At 49.4% G+C, this 7,181-nt stretch overlaps 1 long non-coding RNA gene across 1 annotated transcript in view; it reads right to left on the bottom strand.

The window, feature by feature from the left end:
• Positions 1–7,181, bottom strand: part of LOC105533080 — a 42,127-nt gene that overhangs the window by 10,684 nt on the left and 24,262 nt on the right. The window contains exon 2 of the long non-coding RNA XR_001005076.1: positions 2,501–2,639. This is a non-coding gene — a long non-coding RNA (uncharacterized LOC105533080). The remainder of the gene's footprint in view (positions 1–2,500; positions 2,640–7,181) is intronic.

The following is a 7,181-nucleotide window of genomic DNA, read 5'->3' on the forward strand; positions in this document are numbered from 1 at the left end:
GTAATCCCAGTACTTTGGGAGGCCAAGGCGGGTGGATGACGAGGTCAGGAGATCGAGACCATCCTGGCTAACACGGTGAAACCCTGTCTCTACCAAAAATACAAAAAATTTAGCCAGGTGTGGTGGTGGGCACCTGTAGTCTCAGCTACTCGGGAGGCTGAAGCAGGAGAATGGCGTGAACCTGGGAGGCGGAGCTTGCAGTGAGCCAAGATCGCGCCACTGCACTCCAGCCTGGGCAACAGAGGGAGACTCTGTCTCAAAAAAATAAATAAAAATAAATAAATAAATAATAAATAAATTAGAGCTTGGGATTTTGTGTGTGTGTTGTTTTGTCTTTGTTTTGTTTTGCCTTAAGTTCCTGAGTGACTTTACTCTGATGATGGGCAAATCCTACTAACCACTCATTTGTAAAGTTTCTGCAAATAGACCACAGCATATCCCATTCCTGTGTCCCACAAGGAATGCCGTTGGTGGAATGGGGCAGGACTGCCCTTCAAAGTCAGTATTATGTTTTATATGAAAAAATATTCAACATCATCAATCATCAGAGAAATGAAAATCAGAACCATCTCACACCAGTCAAAATGGCTATTACTAAAAAATCAAAAAATAGCAGATGCTGGAGAGGCTGTGGAGAAAAGGGAAGGCATTCTTTGTGGGAATGTAAATCAGCGCAGCCACTGTGGAAAGCAGTCTGGAGATTTCTCAAATAACTTAAAACAGAGCTACTATTCAACCCGCAATCCTGTTACTGGGTATATACACAAAGGAATATAGATCATCCTACCAAAAAGACATATGTGTTCGTATGTTCATCACAGCACAATTCCCAGTAGCAAAGACACGGAATCAACCTAGGTACCCATCAACAATGGATTGGATGCAGAAAATGTGGTCTATATACACCATGGAACACTACACAGCCACACACACAAAAAGATAAAATCATGTCCTTTGTAGCAACACGGATGCAACTGAAGGTCATAATCCTGAGAGAATTAACACAGGAACAAAAAACCAAACTCCACATATTCTCACTTATAAGTGGGAGCTAAATATTGGGTATTCATGGACATAAAGATGGCAACAATCAACACTGAGCACTACTAGAGAAGGGAGGGGGCAAAGGCTGAAAAACTACCTACTGGGCACCGTGCTCACCACCTGGGTGCTGGGACCGTTTGTACCTCCAACCTCAGCACACACAATATACCCATGTAACAAACCTGCCTATGTAACCCCTGGATCTGAAATACAAGTTAATTTTTTAAGAAGTCAATATTATGTTTTAAAGACTGGTAACATAAGAAATCTGGAATCCAGGTAAGGGTCCCAAATTTTGGAACACAGCGCACTTCCCTGCCTGCGTGGTTTTATGTAAGTAAGTGTATTCGTTTAATCCTCACAATAGCCCCCATGGCGGATGAGGAGTCTAGGGTATGAGGACTCAGTCACTGGCCCCAGATTGGACAACAATAGGCAGCAGAGCCAGCCTCACTCCTGGCAACCCGGTGACAGGGTAAAGCCCCGACCATCCCTCGCCCCTGCCTTTCACCTGAAGTTGGTGTTGCACTTCTCATGGTGACAGGCAGGTTCTCACAGCATGCCACGCGAATGGCAGACAAGGAGAGGACTCTTCTGCCCATCTGCCTATCTTGCAGGCGGGAAGTCCGAGCCACGGGAAGTCCGAGTCACCGGCTGTTCTGAGCAGCGTCCTGGGCTTCTCTCCTGTCTCTACCTCCACACCCCAAAGGTAGGCGCTCTTAGCAAGAGGCAAGTCAATCCATTTGTCCATTTGATTTAGGAAATGCCTACTGTGATCCAGGGCAGGCCAGGTCCTCAGCTGGACACCCAGAGGACCACAGAAGGGACAAGACCAGGCCAGCCCTGCGGAAGGTACTAGGCCTGTGTGTGGTAGGGGCAGAGACACACATGCCTATCCTCAGAGGGGCAAGTGCAAGTGCACAGTGAATCCCAGGAGGCCGAGACCATGACCCTCTGGGGTTATCAGAGAGACTTCCTGAAGGGCAATGCCCCTGCCGACTTCCTGAACAAGTCTGACGGTCCCACGTGCGTCCCGCACCCAGTGGCCAACAGAAGAATGGTTTGGGCTTCCTCAGCTATCGAAGGAGGCTGTTCACCAGGCTCCCTGGCTTGGGCTTGACCTTGGCTCCAGTTCATTCCCAGTTCATTCCCAGTTCATCCCAGAGTGTACACAGAGTGTCCACCCAGCAGCTCCATCCCTTCTCTAGCCCTGTGATCTGCCTTGGACCTTTCTGAACTAGGCTCACTCAATTTGACCTTCAGGATGATGTAGGGCCCCCTGGAATTCAGCATCCTCCCTCCCAGCCTCTTCGGGGGCCCATCCTGCCCAGCTTTCCTCACCGGCCCCAGCAATAGACAGACTGGAAAAGTCAGAACTGAAAAGAAGGACATTCAGGGCATGCCCCAAGAGAGTCCTGGCCTTCCTTCTCCTCCGGGAAGTGGACGACCTACTCACCCATCTTCAAAATCCTCATCGTCTCATCCTTGAGGCTATTTTCCAAAATGAACCTTGGAAATCACGTTTGTCATGAGTTGATGGTTTCTAGGGTGATGTCTCCCTTGAGAAAATCTTGACTTCCTTACACAGGAGCTGGCTGTGTCTGGTGCAAAGGGAAGAGAGAGATGCATTGCTAAAGAGTAGAATGGATATCTTTGACACAGAAAATGAACTCCTGGCCTGTGCAGGAAAATGAGAAAAGACAGAGAAATGGAAACCCTCCTCCCAAATATCCCAGGACCCCCAAGAATCTGCGAGCAGCCAAGCAGCCATGCGGCCTGTGTCTCCACTGAGCTCCAGGAGAGACCCTCAGGGCTGTTCTAAGGGCGAGAATTCCAGCCAAGCTGCCAATAATAGCATTAGTGTCAGCCCTCCCAGCTTTCTCCTAAAGGAATCACCCATGGTCTCTACTACCCCTCATTGAACCCTTTTCTTCCTTATCATGCCACCCTAGGGGCTTAAAACCTCTGCCATAAGAGTCACAACCCCCTTCTGGGTGTCCCGGAGCCCCTCCCCATTGCCTATTCCAGCCTGCTGTCCTTTGGCTCAAACCTTTGTGCCCACTGACCTCTGCTGTGCTCGCCATCTTCCAGCACCTGCCCTACACTTGCTCTGTCTCTGTTGCTTTTCTGTACCCATTTAACTGATCGACTGGCCTCTGCCCTTCCTCCAGGACAGGATGGCTTAGCTTTGCGAAGCCTCTGCGGGGAAGGAGCCCACGTGAGCCAGATGCACACCTACTGCCTGGGCAATGCATCCTGCCTCTGATGGGCCAGGCCTTCACTCTGCCAGGACCCTGATCTTAGCTGTGACCAGCCACCCAACAACCCACACTGTTACAGATGCACAGTGGCCAGCGTGGACTGCAGCAGCTTCTTTGCAGTTGTCGGGGCCCATTAGACTCCTCCCTCCATCTGAGGCTCTCCAGGCTTGTGTCCAGGGCCTGACAGTCCAACCACAGTCACCTGTTCTGCATGTAGCAGAACAAGCACCTTCTAGAAATGTAGAAATATCTTTACCTTCCATTTATTGGACTATTTTCTTGTCTCCAACTACAACAAGGAAAGGAGCCAAAGAGAACCACACGAGTGACATCCCTGGTATATACACCGGAAACGTGATAATAAGCAGAATGTGGACCACTCCGGATCTCACTCTTGATGACCCTCTCCCAACCCTCCACTCCCACAGAACTTGGGTAAACTCCTATCAAACACCCATCAGACATTAATGTCACATTAGTTTTGCACATGATGGTCTCCCCTCCTAGAATTTCAGTTTTTTAAGGGTAGGGAATGTATCTTCACCCATTCGTATATTCCTTTGAGTATTCACCCATGTATTCATGTTATCAGTCAACATCATGTACTAAGTACCTGCTTTATGCCCAGGCCCTGCCCTAGATCCCGGAATGCAAAGATAAATAAGATACAGGCCAGGCTCATGCCTGTAATTCCAGCACTTTGAGAGGTTGAGGAAAGTGGATCACAAGGTCAAGAGATCGAGACCATCCTGGAAAATATGGTGAAACCCGGTCTATAAAAATACAAAAATTAGCTGTGCATGGTGGCGTGCACCTGTTTTCCCAGCTACTCGGGAGACTGAGGCAGGAGAATCACTTGAACCCAGGAGGTGGAGGTTGCAGTGACCCAAAATCGTGCCACTGCATTCCAGCCTGGCGACAGAAAATAACATACAGTCCCTGTCCTCGAGGCTCCCAGTCCAGCGATTGGCAAATAGATGTTTATACCTCAGCACGACAAATTCAATAATAGAAAAACGCAGAGGACAATGTGAGTTAAAAGGAAGAAGCATTTTCCCCATCTCAGGAGGTCAAAAAACACATCACAGACAAGGAGGTTTCTAAACTGGGCTTTGAAGAATCACTAGGAGTTCTTTGGGCCAAAAAGGCATTGCAGAAGTGAACATGTACCAACATCACTGATAAAATCTCAGCAATTGCTGTGATTCCTGCACATAGAAAATGCTCAAGTTGCTGGGTTGCACTAAGTGAGAATATTGTGACTGATGGAAACCCAGTCCAAGGACTGTGAAAAGAGGGCCCCATCCTAGCTCCTCTGCCTCAAACCTGGAGACACACTGGAGTCACTTGGCAAGTTTGAGAAAACACTGATATTCCAGAGTCACTCCCTGCCACCCCCACCCTAGAGATCCTCATATAATTGGCCCAAGAGGCTGCCTGGTCTTTGAGACTCTTAAAAGCTCCCCAGGCGATTCCAATAGGCAGCCTTGTTTGAGAACCACTGATTTTTTTTTTTTAGATGGAATTTTGCTCTTGTTGCCCAGACTGGAGTGCAGTGGTGTGATGTCAGTTCACTGCAACCTCTGCCTCTCGGGTTCAAGCAATTCTCCTGCCTCTGCCTCCCGAGTAGCTGGGATTACAGGCATGCACCACCACGCCCAGCTAAATTTTTTTGTATTTTTAGTAGAGACGGGGTTTCTCCATGTTGAGGCTGGTCTCGAACTCCTGACCTCAGATGATCCACCCGCCTCGGCCTCCCAAAGTGCTGGGATTATGGGCGTGAGCCACCAGACCCGGCTAAGAACCACTAATTTAGACCAGTGCTTCTCAAACTTAATGTGTAAATAGATGCAGGCAATCTTGTTAAAATGCAGATTCTGATGCAGCAAGATGGGCCTGAGAATCTTCACTTCTAATTAGCACCGCTGCTGCTGGTCCTGGGACCACCATTTGAGTAGTGAGGCTTTCTGAGGCTTAATGCCCGAAGGCAATTCAGCTGGCCTCAGGAACATGCCTGAATGCAGGGGTGATGTTCCAAATCCAAAGGGAAGAGTACGTGTGGGGGCACCAACTGCTCAGAATGGATGTAGTGGCCACAGCTCTGAAGCCTCTGCTGCCCCTGGTGTGAGTTAACTCCTAGTTGTGGGTGGAGAAGATGCTAGGGAGAGGGCTGGGCAGTCAAGGCCACAGGGGGTGCCTGGGAGAGGTGGGGACGGCAGCCTGATTACCCACCTCCGTGTTGTAAGAGCTGGCATCGAACACCGGTGTCTGCCAGCTGGCTGTCCCCCCACCCACGGCCTGCACCCAAGGCCGAGGAACAGCCAAGAGGCCTGGCGAGCATCATCCTACGGAGAGGACAGCGAGGAGGCCGCCTTGGCAGGAGCTGCCTGCTGGATAAACATTGTTCTGTTTTTTTCTTTTTTCTCTTCAAACAAGCCCTTCTCAGCACTGGCCACATCATCCTAAACAAGGCCTCTTAGTGCTGTTGACACAAAGGCAGGGATGGTGTCATTCCAGCCCAGAGATAAAACTCGGATCCTCCCATAATGGTGGGTACTTCCTCTCGGGAAGGACACCAGTGAATCAGGAAATTCAGCAAGCCGGGTCTAAACCCTGCCCTCCGGCGAGGCTCAGGTTTTTTGTTGGTTTGGGTGGATTTCTTTCTCCCCAAAGCTCTGCTTGTTTCATGTGCCTGGTCAGCAGATATGTCAGCCCCAGACAATGGCCTCTTTCTGCAGACAATGGTCAGCGTGAGGAATGTCGCAGGAGGGCAGGGCTTGGGGAGGGACAATTCCGCTTTCAGAAGCCAGTGGCCGAGTGGGTGCTTCAGGGAGGGTCCTGCTGTCACCAGGGCAGCCTCCTCAAAGGCACCATTTATAGGACCTGCAGCCCCAGAAAAGTGGAAGCTTTGGGCAGCAGCAGAATCAGAGAGAGCAGCTCCCTTGCCCGCTGCTCCCGGCAGACTCGCCCTGCCTGCTTGATCGGCCTCCCGAGGCTCCTGTGACCACAATTCCTACCATGCAGACTTTGTTTAATGAAAAAACAAATAGTTACCCCCAAATTAGACCGAGGCCTGCTGTTCCCTCAGCCGCCCCTCCTGCAGTACCCAGCCTGTGCCTCATTGGCCAGCTCTCCAGAAAAGAAAGGGCTTATTCATCCCCAAAGGTGGAAAGTCGCCTTCTCCCGGGGAAATTGTGTAACCGTTTTGTAGTGGAACCGACTACAGGCCTCAAGGTCTTTTGCAAAAAGAAAAACAGATAAGGAGGTGGTGGCGGGAGCCAATGCTGGCTGGCTTAGATTTGCTCATTGCAGAATGGTTTTCTGACAGAGATCTTAGGCCTACAAGTCACATCAGCTGGTCCCTGGATTTCAAGGATCCTCACTGTGATTGGAAAATTAAGTGATAGCCATGCATGCATGCATTTATTCATTCATTCCTCCAGCACAATGCCTGGCACATAATAGATGCTTAGTAAACATTTGTTGAATGAATGAAATGTTTTGTAATATCTGATTCTATCTCTCCATGCTCAGAAAACCTTCAACAGCTCCCTATTGCCTATATTATCAATTTAATATCTTTTAGCATAGCTCACCAGTTGTAACTGGCCCCTCAAATACCTCTCCAACCCTACAACCTCCACATGCTCTCAATCCCACCCCTCCAACATGCACATATGCTGCCTACTGTTTCTTGAACCAAACCATTGTTGTGTGAGCCTGTAGGCCTTTGTCCCAGCTGTCTCTTAACCTCAAGGCCCTTTCCAAGCTTCTTGTAGGGATCTGGTGAGTGCCTCTCCCATGAGACTCAAGCCAGTGTTTGCTCCTCCTCTTAAAAGCCATCACCAAATACAAAAAAATTAGCCAGGCATGGTG

Source organism: Mandrillus leucophaeus, unplaced genomic scaffold, assembly GCF_000951045.1.
Source record: "Mandrillus leucophaeus isolate KB7577 unplaced genomic scaffold, Mleu.le_1.0 Scaffold122, whole genome shotgun sequence".
In the NCBI taxonomy this organism is placed as follows: Eukaryota; Metazoa; Chordata; class Mammalia; order Primates; family Cercopithecidae; genus Mandrillus; species Mandrillus leucophaeus.